Raw genomic sequence first — 13,370 nt, 5'->3', positions numbered from 1 at the left:
GCAGAAGTGTGTGCACACATCTGGAGTTCATTTGCAGTGGCTGGAGACCCTGGTGCACCCATTCTCTCTCTGCCTTTTTCTCTCTCATTTTTTATTTAATTCTTTGATTAAAATTAGAAATGAGTCTCAAGTTTAGAGTCCAAGAACTTTCCTGGATCCCAAGGACCATGTTATAGTAATCCCAATGCTACAGAGGCAGAAACCACAGGATTCTTGGGACTTGCTGGCCAGCTAGTCCAGGAACTGTGAGCTCTGGATTCAGTGTGACACTCATATCACAAAAAAAGTAAGATGGGGCTGGAGAGATGGCTTAGAGGTTCAGGCACTTGTCTACAAAAGCCAAAGGACCCAGGGTCAATTCCCTAGGACCCACGGAAGCCAGATACACAAGGGGGTTCATGCATCTGGAGTTTGTTGCAGTAGCAGGAGGCCCTGGCATGCCTATTCTCCCTCACTCCTGCCTCCATCCTTCTCTCTCTCCACCTGCCTATTTCTCTCAAATAAATAAATAAAAATAATATTTTTTAAAAAGTAAGATGGAGAGCAGCAGGAAGATGTTTACATTGACCTCTGGCCTTCACACACATGAACACACACACCCACACAAATTGGGAGGACACAATACTAGATCAGTAGAACTTTTTTACATGTGTAGGGACACCTGAATGTAGCATGGCTGTCAGAAGTCAACATCAGGTATGTTCCTCAGTTTTGTTTTGTTTTTTTGGGACAAGATTTCTTGCTGATCCTGCAGCTCACCAATTCAGCTAGACTGGCTGGCCTGCAAGCCCTAGGTATCTTCCTGTCTCCACCTCTCCAGTTTTGAGATTAAAGGCACACTCCAGCTTATTTTTCTTTTCAATTATTTTTATTAACAACTTCCATAATTGTAAACAATATCCCAGGGTAATGCCCTCCCACCCCCACCTTCCCATTTGAAACTCCATTCTCCATCATTTCCCGTCCTCTCAATCAGTCTTTTATTTTGATGTCATGATCTTCCTCCTATGATGATGGTCTTGTGTAGGTAGTGTCAGGCACTGTGTGGTCATGGATATCCAGGCCGTTTTGTCTCTGGAGGGATCACATTGTAAGGACTCCCACCCTTCCCTTGGCTTTTACATTCTGAAGTTATGTCTTTTCTCAGCAGCCAAAGCAGACATGATGTCAGGATCAGAACCTGTGCCCCTCTTCCCATGTCATCACGGTCTTGCCTGTCTTTTTGTCTTGACTCAGTATGACTTTCAAGTCATCATCCATGCTCCTGTGGAAGAGGGGAAATGCAGATCCCCTGATTCTTCACAGCTCTGACTGGGTGTCTTTTAACCCCTTTTACCTTTACTTAGTAAAGAGGCTCTTGAAGGCATTGTTGTAGTTCTTATTGAAAGCTGTGTAAATCAAGGAGTTGAAGAAAGAATTGGAATAGCCAAGCCACAGGAATATGCTTTTCCAGGTGTGTGTGGGGGGGGGGGTAGGCTGCAGGCACAGAGAGGACTGACGAGCTCAGCGAGGAAGAAGGGGATCCAGCAGAGCGCCAGCCAGGGTCCCCCCATCATGGCCGCTCACTTCTCTTCCCGCCATGAGTCTCCGCTGCTCTGAAAGCTCACATTTGCTTGGCAACGTGGTGTGAACACCATCTCAGCCTCATGAGATCCCTCCTTTGACTTGGAACAAAGGAAATTTAAAAAAAAGGTAAAAAAGCTGAACAAGCTGAAAAACCAGTAATTCTTAGTTCATCACAGAAGTGAGGTCAGGTGAATACTCAACAGTTTGCTGGAACAGAAATACAAAAGAAGGGTCAGAAAATTTCAAATGTTGTCAGCAAATGGATGGAAACTTACATATCTGAGTGCTAAAAGCTCGGTGTGGTGGTGGGGGTGTGGGGAGATGGCTCAGTGGATAACGTGCTGACCATGCAAGCATGAGAACTTGCATCGGATCCCCAGCACCCATATAAATGCCAGGTGGGCATGGCAGGGGATCCCTGGGGCAACCTGGCTAGCAAGACTAGACAAATTAGTGGTAGAGAGAGATCAAGGAAGACACCCAACATCAGCCTGTGCCCTGTACCCACACACTCACAGAAGCTCTAAGAAAGCCCATGTGTGGAGAACTTATTACCTCTCTGAGTTCTGCCTCCATCCTTGAAGCCAAGATTGTTGAAAAATAATTTCATACTTTCTGAAAATAGTAGAAATGGGGGAAGAGGATCTATTTTAAAACACATTAGGGGGCTGGAGAGAGAGCTTAGCAGATAAGGTGCTTGCCTGTGAAGCTTAAGGACCCAGGTTCAACTCCCCACAACCCATGTAACCCAGATGCCTATGGTTGTGCATGCATCTGGAGTTTGCAGTGTCTAGAGGCCTTGGTGCACCCATTCTTTCTCTCTCCCCCCCCCCCTCTCTCTCACACACACACACACACAGTCATTCAAATTTACCAGAGCCCAATGTACCTGGGAGAAGGTAAATACCCAACTCTGCCACCTTCCAGGCTTCCTGCCCTGCTTGTGAGTGAGGTGAATGGAACTCTAGAAAAGATACTAGCCCAGACTCTAGAAGGGGTGCTTTCTCTCTGCCAATTCCTGACCACCATGTTACCACCATTCTGTTCAGTTACTTTTACCAGATGTAGCATCCCCCACCTTTCAACAAAGCATCGCAGGCATACTTGAAGGCAGAAAACAGTTTGAAGAGACGGAACAGGCATCAGAATAAGTCATATAGCCATAACAACAACAAAAAATGTCAACAATGTACAAGAGCAAATGGATCATCCAAGCTGATAAATCCTGAGCAGTAGCCCTCAAGAAATGCTAACGGTCAAAGGCACTACAACACAAGAGGAATAATAATGCCTTTGATGGGCTCATTCGTGGACTGCCCTGAGCTGAAGAAAGAAGTTAAACTTGAAGCTGTTGTAACATATACTTCCAAAACTGACAAGAAGAAAGACAGGGAAAACATGTTTAGGGCTGGAGAGATGGCTCAATGGTTAAGGCACATGCATGTGAAGCCAAAGGACTCAGCTTTGATTCCCCATCCATGGAAAGCTGGTGGTGCACATATCTGGAGTTCATTTGCAGTGGTTGGAGGTCCTGGCATGCTCATTCTCTCTGTCTCTTCTCTCTCTTTCTCTTTCTCTTTCTGTCTCTCTCTCTCTCTCCCTCTCTCTCTCTGAAATATTTATTTGCTACACTTTTAACTATTTTTTTAATTTATTTGCAAGCAGAGAGAGAGAGAAAAAAAATGGGCACCATAGGGCCTCTAGCTACACCCCTTTATGCATCTGGTTTTATGTGGATAATTGGGAGCTGATTTCAGGTCATTAGGTGTTACAGGCAAGCACCTTAACCAGCCCCTCTCTCTTAAATATTTTTTAGAAATATAGCTGGGTGTGGTGGTGCACACACTTAATCTCAGCACTAAGGAGACTGAGGTAGGATCACCATGAGTTCAAGCCTAGCCTGGGCTACAGAGTGAGTTCCAGGTCAGCTTGAGCTAGAGTGACACTCTGCATGAAAAAAACAAACAAAAAACAGCACATATAAGTGAAATGAATGTAGAGGTGTGAGGAATGAGGGGGATCAAAATTTTGTTTTGATGTACTGGCACTACCCATCATTAAGTGGTATCATGTTACTTGACAGTAGACTTGAATGAATTATATATGTGTATTACAAACTCAAGACCAACCACTAAAATGAGTACACAAAGATCTGATATGCTAATAAAGAGAAAATCATAAAGTTCTAAAAGCTAGGAAAGATGGAAAAGTGTACCTCCTCCCCAAAAAAGAACAAAGAACAAGGGCAAAAAAGAAAACAGTGATAAGTGTGTGAGACAATTCAACTATCTGTAGTTATGTGACAAGTATGCGGGACAGGAGAACTGCAGGGAGTCGTGGGCTTTCTTTCAGTCTCCATGCACCACTTAAAAGACAGATATGCAGGCTGGAGGGGTTGCACAGTAGTTAAGACACTTGCCTACAAAGCTGAACAATCCAGTACCCACAAAAAGCCAGCTGCACAAAGTGGCACATTCATCTGGAGTTTGTCTGCAGTGGCTAGAGGGCGTAGCATGCCCATTCTCTCTCCATGTCTCTCTCTCTGTGTCTCTCTCTCTCACTCTCGCTCTCACACTTTCTCTCTTTCCTCCTTGTCTGTCTCTGCTTGCAAATAAATAAATACAAAAATAAAAATGCAGATTTTCAAAGTGGACCAAACTATATCTTCAAGAAGAAACCTGCTTTACATAAATTAAAAGGAAGGTGATAGAGAAAGATATACCATATGGGCAGTAACCAAATGAAAGTTAGAGAAGATATGTTGGTCTCAGACTTCAAAGCCAGGAAAGCCTATTATGGATTCAAAGGAGTGTCATATGATAACAGAAAGGGCAATCCAAGACATCAGTTCTTAATGTGGATGCATTTAACACACCATCAAAGCACAGAAGGCAAAAATAGAGAACTGTGCAAGAACTGGATGCAGAATTGTACTTGAAGACCCCAACATCTCTGTTTAAAAATGGACAGACCCTGTTGGAGGAAAATCAGGAACAGTATAGTTGAAGTGAACTGCACCATCAATCAAGTAAATATGACAAACTTAAAGCAATAAAATACAATATAATCTTGTCTTATACCTCAATAGAATTAAGTTAGAAATCAATAATAAAGATAGAAAAAATCCATAAGTACTTGGAGAAATACTCTAAGGATGAAGCAAAGAAAATTATTTTCACCTGAATGAAAATAATACCAAAATTTGTGTCACGCAGCAAAAATGGTGTGGAGGAGGAAAATTTATAGTGATGAGTGTAACTATTAGTGTGGTGGTTTAAATGAGATGTTTCCCATAGCCTCCTGTGTTTTAAATACCGGGTCCCCAGCTAGTGGCAGTTTAAAAATGGAAGCCTTGCTGGAGGAGGTATGTTGCTGGGGGCAGGCTTTCGAGTATTACAGCCTAGCTCCTCATTGCCAGAGCTCAGCTCCCTCCCATGCCACTTTCTGCCAGCTGCTGTGGCAAGATATGATGTTGAAAGGCCCAGGATTCAGAAGCCCAGAAATACTATCACGCTCCAAAGGGAGCTTAAGCAGGCCCCTGCATACCTCAAACTCCAGGCTTTACTCTCTGTTGGAAGCAAGTAAAGAATCCCTCTTCTCATTATATCAGAGCCCGCTGCTAATATAAAACTAGGTAAAAAGGGCCTGAGATAGCCCTCAAGGATGGGAAATGAGTAATGAAGTGAACCACTTATTTGGTTTCTGTAAGTAGCCTGCACCATAAGCCTTAATAGCCCACACTGTAAGCCTTAGTAGCCCGCACCATAAGCCGTAGCAGCCTGCCTCAGACCACCAAGGTCATAGGAGACTGATACCACACTCTGCTACCCCCACCCAAGGACCTGCACAAATGCTGACCTCCAAGGTCATAGGAGACTGATACTACACTCTGCTGCTCCCACCCAAGGACCTGCGCAAATGCTGACCACCAAGGTCATAGGAGACTGATTGGTCCATGAGGGGCTTGAACAAATTAAACTAATTGGCTTAGAAACTATGGAGTGGCACAAACTGACTGGCTCACACCCCGCGGGCTCCTGATGTTAAAAAAAATATTGGTCTAATGCACAGGCTTTGTTAGAAACCCTATAAAAACTGTCCCGTTCCTGCATTCGGGGCTCTGCAGTCCTCTACCCCTGTGCGGTGTACGACTGTGGGCCCCAGCGCGCTTGGAATAAAATCCTCTTGCAGTTTGCATCAAGACCGCTTCTCGTGAGTGATTTGGGGTGTCGCCTTATCCAGGCAGAGCGTGGGGTCCCCATCTTGAGGTTCCTTCAACGTGATGCCCAGCCTCTGTCTCCTTTACCTGCCACAATGAAGCTTCCCCTCAAGACTGAAAGTTGAAATAAATCCTTTCTTCTCATAAGCTACTTTTGTTTGGGTGTTTTGTCTAAGCTTTGAGACGATAATTGCCACAAAAAGAAAAAGAAAGGGGAAAAGGAACTAACCATGTCCCAGTTAATGGTGCCAGAGACTGCTCACTTGTGGGGTCTCTTCTCCATAACATATACAGATCGAGAAGGCAGAAATAAAATTCAGAGAGCATGAAAGAAAATCAGAGTCAGCAACAAAAAAGTCCCTCTTGAAAATATCAATTTATTAGAGCAGGGATTATAGATACAAAGTTCATGCAAACTAGGCAGTTCTACTTTCTAACAAACAGCAAGTAGAATTTGAAAATGAAAACAAACACAGTGTCAAAAAAAAAAACCCACAATGTTACTATTTTGTAACAACTTCCTCTGAATTAAATATTCCATCCTAGAGGGAGGCTTTTTTAGACTCCGGAAGTAAACAAAATTCACAAGGGAGTGGGAGGTGGCTCAGCATCATCTGCTTGCAAATGCTATGGGGCTAGGGAGGTTGTTTAGCAGTTAAAGGCACTTGCTTGCAAAGTATGTTGTTGGTCTGCATTTGATTCCCCAGTACTCACATAAAGTCAGATGCACAAAAGGGTGCATGCGTCTAAGGTTCGTTTGCAGTAACAAGAGGCCTTGATGCTTCCATATACTTCCTGTCCTTCCCTCTCTCTTTCTCTCTCTCTTAAAAATAAATATTTTTAAGAAATAAAACTGCAAGACTAATGAAAGAAATGCAAAGAACTAAATAAATGTCCATGGACAAGAAGACTCAGAAAAATCAAGGTATCAGCTATTTCTTTCCAACTTTGTAATTTCAATACAATACCCATGAAAATCTCAGCAATATATTTTGTTTTGTTTTGTTTTGCTTTTCGAGGTAGGGTCTCACTCTTGCCCAGGATGACCTGGAACTCTATAATATCAGGGTGGCCTCAATATTCAGTGATCTTCCCACCTCTGCTTCCCAAGTACAGGGATTAAAGGCATGTGCCACCACCCCTGGGGTTAAGCAAGATATTTTGTAGCCGACTAACTAATTTGGCTTACAGACTTCAGAGGAGATCCATGATGGCAAGGGAGAGTGCTGGCACGATAAGAGGGTGGACATCACCCTCTGGCCAACATCAGGTGGACAATAGCAACAGGAGAGTGTGCCAAACACTGGCATGGGGAAACTGGCTATAACACCCATAAGCACATTCCCAACAACACACTGCCTTCAAGAGATGTTAATTCCCAAATCTCCATCAGCTGGGAACCTAGCAGTCAGAACATCTAAGTTTATGAGGGACACCTGAATCAAACCACCACAGTGAGCCTCCCCCTGAAGCTTTGATAAATAACAGTGCTCAGCATAACTTAAGTCCATTGAATCATGTGCTCAAGGGAAGCTGGTAAGATGGCTCATTTGATGAGTCTTTGCAGGGCAAGCATGAGGAGCTGAGTTCAGATCCTCAGTGCCCACATAAAAGCTGGAGTGTGTGTGAGTAGGAAGAAAACTCAGGAGCAAAGGCCAGTAAGCTAGAAAAGAGATATAAAGGGCAGAGAAAGGAAGGGAGAGGGGTGCTTAATAGGATGGTATTGTGTATACGTAAGTAGAATAGATTAATGGGGGTGAAAAGGCCCAAGTGAGGTCAGGAGAAGAGAGTGATTAAAGGAAAGGTGGAGAGAGGGCTAATCAAAATATAAGAGGATATAAATAGGTCATATGGAAATGAAAATAAATAAAAGAAAGAAGCTGGGTATCGTGGCACATACCTTTAATTCCAGCACTAGGTAGGCAAAGATAAGAGAATCACTGTGAGTTCAAGGCCACCATAGACTACATACTGAATTCCAGGTCAGCCTGGGCTAGAGTGAAGCCTTACCTTGAAAAACAAAAAACAAAACAAACAACAACAAAAAAAAGGAAAATGTCGTATCATTCAATCATAAAAAAAAGAAGCAGCAGCAGCAGCAGCAGCAGCAGCAGCCTGGATATCCGTGTCTTGCTGTGCCCAGCCAGACTGTCATAAGCCCCTCATAACAGGAGGAAAAGATGATGACCTCAAAATTAAAGAAAGACTAATTGAGAGAGGGAGGGGATATGATCGAGGTGTCCTTGTGGGGGAGAAAGAACTATCATGGTTTATTGTCTATAATTATGGAAGCTATTAATAAAAGAGTTTTAAAAATAAATAAATTAATTAAAAAAAAAGAGAATGGCCTCAGGCCAGAACTACTTAGCTTAGTGGTCCATAATGCCTGACCCAAAGAAACTGAGCTAACACATTAATTGTTTTAAGCCACTAAGTGTTGGAATAACTTGTTCTAAAAGCCATACATAACTAATTCATCTATGATGATATTAGCAGTAAGAGACATGAAATAATTTTAGCACTTATGATTTATGAGAGAGTTAGGAAGGCAATAATGAAAGCAATACAACAGCTATCATTTACGGCTTATTATTAAGGTGCTTCATGCCTACTATTATCTCATTTACCCATTGCAAAAATAGCATGAGACAAATGGCAATATTTTCATTTTATTCATGGTTAAATGCAGGCTTAAGCCATTTGCATAATGTGCTAATAAGTGACATAAATTGAATGAAAATCCAGGGCCTCTTGTTTTAATTTCATGTCTGTAACTACTCTGACACCCTCTTCTAACACATACTAGCCAAGCTGGTGAGCTCCAGGCTCAGTGAAAGACCATGCTTCAGAGAAAAAAGTAACATGGAGAATGTTAGAGCAAAACTCCTAATATTAATCTCTGGCTTCCACACATGCACACTCACCCACATGTATGCCTACCTAAATAACACATGCACAACACATACATACAAAATGGAAAAAAAAAAAGCCAGGTGTGGTATGCACACTGTAACCCCTGCCCCACTCTGGGGAGATGGAAACAGACAAATCCCTGGGACTCCCTGGGTGTGACCTCCTCGATGCTCTCTAGGCCAGTTAAAGACCCTGTCTCAATAAAAGTAGATGCACCAAGGAGCAGCATTATTCTATATGCATGGGAGTGCCATGGCTATACACATGAACAACCCCCTCCCCTCCCCAACACACACACAGATAATCAGTAAATTCAAGCATGGTAAGCCCTTCCACTGGCCATTTTCACTATGATTTCTTTTAGTGCATACTAGGTTGATGTAGCTATTAGAAGTCAGCCCTACCCCTGCAATCAGACAGAAAGGCTATAATCACCCCAGGCATTTCCAAGAGACCTTTCAAACAGCATCATTAATTCTGAATAAAGCTCTCCCTTCCAACACTTTCCAATTACAGTCTTGACATTCCTATCTTATGTTGAAATTTTCTCTGCCAGTTAATTAAAATGAAAAAGAACATGCTTTTGAAAGCACACATACTTGTCTGGTAGCCGAGGTATCTTTGAAAGTTAAAACTAAACTTGTCCCCTCCCTCATGTACCCTTTCCTGACCCATATGTTGTATTCTGATAGAAGCAATGGCAGGGGCTTGGCAGATGGCTCTGTGATCAAACTCTTGTTCTGAAAGCATGGGTACCTAGATTCAGATTCCCAGAACCTATATGAAACCAGACACAGTAGTGTGTCTATAAGCCCAGCAAGACAAGAGGTGAGGAGAACCTCCCAAAAGTACAAGGACCAGTTAGTCTGGCAAACACAGTAAACACAGTCTTGCCTCAAATAAGGTGGAAGGCAAGTGCAGACGTCCCAGGCTGTCTTCTGAACTCCATATGCATGCCATGGCACATAAAAATACACACACATACACACACACACACACACACACACACACACACACACAAAGAAAAAAATAAGGAGCAAGGGAATGGTGGCAAGATGGCTCAGTTGATAAAGTGCTTGCTGCTGAAGCATGCGGATATGAGTTTGGATGCCTAGCACCCATTTAAATGCTGGCCATGGAGGCATGCAACTATAATCCTAATGCTTAGGTGGTGGGTACAGGGGAATCTCCAGAGCAAGCTGGCTAGCTAGTCCAGCTGAATCAATAATCTCTTAGTTCAATGAGAGACCCTGTCTGAACAAATAAACTGGACAGTGTTGTAATCAGGTTTGCATTGCTGGCAGAAATCACCCGAGCAAGAGCAGCTTGTGGGGAAAGAAAAGGTTTATTTTGGCTTACAGGCTTGAGGGGAAGCTCCACAATGGCAGAGGAAAACGATGTCATGAGCAGAGGGCAGACATCACCCCCTGGCTAACATCAAATAGACAATAGTGACAGGAGAGTGTGCCAAGCACCGGCAAGTGAAAGCTAGCTATCATGCCCATAAGCCCACCCCCAACAATACACTCTCTCCAGGAGGCTTTAATTCCTAAATCTCCATCAGCTGGGAACCCAGCATTCAGAACACCTGTTCATGGGGGAGACCTGATCAAACTACCACATTCTGCCCTTGGCACCCATAAGCTGATAGCCATCCATAATATAAAATGCAATGCATTCAGTCCATCTTTAAAAGTTACCATAGTTTTTATCAATTCTAATGTTCAAATATCCCATAGTCCGAGATCTTTTAACTGAGTCATAATACCAAAAATACCCCAAGCCCCATAATGGCACAGAATAAACATTTACACTGCAAAAGATTACATTGGGTATGGCAAAGAAATATTCAGCCAATACAAGATCTAAAACAACCAAAGCAAACATCAAACTCTGTAGCACCAAGTTCAACAACTCTAATCAATGACAAGTCTGCAAGTCTGATAATTCTAACCACTGACAAGTCTCTGGAGTTCCAATTCCGCCTCTCCGTCTAGGCAGTCCTGGAAAATTTCATCTGGGACCAGCAGCTCTCCTTAGCAGCCAGCATCTCCACTGGACTCCACTGCAAGCCATGGTTCATCCTCATGGTTCCATGCAGGCACACCTGCATCACACTGCCCATGGCCATTTCCAAAACACAAGAACATGTTGCAAATTCAATGACTCTCTCTTTCCTGCATTTCTTATATTCCATAACACCAGGTGAGATGCCTATTTGTTAATCTAGGGCGAAATAAAGTAGACTTTGAAAACCAGGACACTCCTTCAGCATTCAGTCTCCTTGAAAGGGCTACTTTCTGTTGTCCCAATGCAGTTCAGCTGGCCCAATCTCAATGGTTGTAATCTCTCATACAATTCCAGCTGAATGGGCAGAAGTTTTGGCCCAAAGATTTCACTTATGTGCCATATCCCTCTGCTCACACAAGTCCATCTCTATGCATTGCAACCCTGAACAAGTTCTCAGGACATGGGCATAACAGCAAGCCTCTTACACAAACTGCTTCTAGCCCAGCCCTAGCAAAGCTCTTCCTCACCCTCATAAGCCAAACCTCACAGTCCATAGTTCTTACTGCATTCAGGTCTTTCAACTCTGACCAAAATCATCGATGAAGCTGCACTTACAGCACTGCAATGCGACTCTTAGGGCAAGGTTTCAAATCCTTCCACATTCCTCTCAAAAATCAGCTCCAAAAGGCCAAAGTCACATAGGTGTCTATCAACAATCCCACTCCTCTGGTACCAACTTTACTGTTGCAGTCAGGTTCACATTGCTGGTTTACAGACTCGAGGGGAAGCTCCATGATGGCAGGGGAGAAATGATGGCATGAGCAGAGGGTGGACATCACCCTCTGGCCAACATCAGATGGACAACAGTGACAGAAGATTGTGCCAAACACTGGCAAGGATAAGCTGGCTATAATACCCATAAGCCCGCTCCCAACAATACACTGCCTCCAGGAGGCATTAATCCCCAAATTTCCATCAGCTAGGAGTAGCATTCAGAACACTGAAGTTTATGGGGGGACAGCTGAATCAAACCACTACAGATAGCAATTCAGGAAGACACCCAAATGTCAATCTGTGGCCTCCATATGCTTGCAAATACATGCACATGCATCTGTTCACATGGGTGCACCCACACATATATGAACATACACATGCCCTCCCCCCCAAAAAGGAGTCATGAATCCTGTTGATCTCTAGGACTGGAACTTGATGCCTGACATACCTGAGACTCCCCAAACAAGAAAGTTTGCATTTCCAGGGGAAGGATGGAGCTGAACCTCTGTAAAGCTCTGGCCAGAGGGCAGAGAGCTCCCTACAGAATAACAAATGCATCCAAAGCACCTCCACCCTACGCAGTTTTTCAGCTCACCTTCTTTTCCGTGAGCTCTTCCCTTCCTTATAACTTACCAGGCAACACCTGTTGCCCTCCTTTCCCCAACCAGTTCTGCCACCCACCATGGGCCAGGTACCGTACCAGGTGCTTGGCATTCTTCAGCTGATTCAATTCTCACCAAGGTCTGAGGAAGCTGCTCAGTGGGCAGAGTACTTGCCTGGCAAGCAGGAAGCCCTGGGTTCAATCCCCAGCACCACACAAGCCTATAGTAATGATGCAGCTCTGTAAGCCCAGCCATGTCCTGCTACATAGCAAGGTCAAGGCCAACTTGGGGTATGTGAGACATTGTCTCACAATAAGTAAGTCAAGTGGGAAGTAACTTGTTCAGAGATGAGGGTATGAGGCACATGGCTGGCTGGGACTGGGATTGTTACCCATGGTTCTGTTTCTCCAAATCCCCATGCAACTGTAAAGCTCCGGAGTTGGGGTAAACAAAGGAGAGTGACACTAGAGTTTACTCCTTTGTACTTGTTTTTTTTTTTATTTTCATTTTTTGCACATGCATGTGTGTGCTTGCATGCATGTGGTTAGCACGTGTATGAGGAGCATTCACATGCATCTGTGGAGGCTACAGGTTTTCCTCAAATCTTATTCTTCTGTTTTTAATATTTGTACCTGCTTATCATAATACATTTATCCAACTATTGTTCATTTATTTGAGACAGGCAGCAACTATGGACATGCCACGACCTCTTGCCACTGTAAACAAACTCGAGAAGAATGCACACTTTGTGCATGTGGTTGCATGTGGGTACTGGGTACTCATACCTGGTCCCCTGGTCCAGTAGATTTTGCAGGCAAGTGCCTTCAGCTACTGAGCCACGTCCCCAGCTCTCTTAGTCTATTGATTGCTCTGAACCTAGAGATCACTGATCAGTTAGACTGCTAGAGAAGGAGCTCCAAGGATTCCTATCTCTGCCTCTCTAGCTCTGGGGTTACAGACAAGTGGAACCATACCCATCATTTCATGTGGGTGCTGGGATTCACACTCAGGTCCTCATGCTTGCAAAGGAAGCAGTTTGTCGCCTGAGTCCCACCTCTCTGCCTTCAGGGAGGAGGTGACTGCATGGATTGGGAAGTATGGTCACTGGACTGCTGAGGGTGGTCTTGGCGCTGGTGGAGACCAACAAGGGTGACCAGCCACAGACGTTTATTCATTTGTAGCAAGATGAGCTTCAGCCCACCTCACCCACATCTGATCTAGCAGGGATCAGCAGGTTGGCAGCTCCAGGCAGGAAGTGGAGAGAGCCACTCTGGGATTGAAGAGCA

The 13,370-nt window shown here is 43.9% G+C and overlaps 1 pseudogene; it reads right to left on the bottom strand.

Annotated features, from left to right (window-relative positions):
* Positions 1 to 1,338: 1,338 nt before the first annotated feature.
* LOC101618209 overlaps positions 1,339 to 13,370 on the bottom strand; it is a 47,283-nt pseudogene continuing 35,251 nt past the window's right edge.

This window comes from Jaculus jaculus, chromosome 5 (genome assembly GCF_020740685.1).
Source record: "Jaculus jaculus isolate mJacJac1 chromosome 5, mJacJac1.mat.Y.cur, whole genome shotgun sequence".
Classification (NCBI taxonomy): Eukaryota; Metazoa; Chordata; class Mammalia; order Rodentia; family Dipodidae; genus Jaculus; species Jaculus jaculus.
Note: the sequence above shows the minus strand (reverse complement) of the source record. Positions and strands in the feature narration are given on the sequence as shown.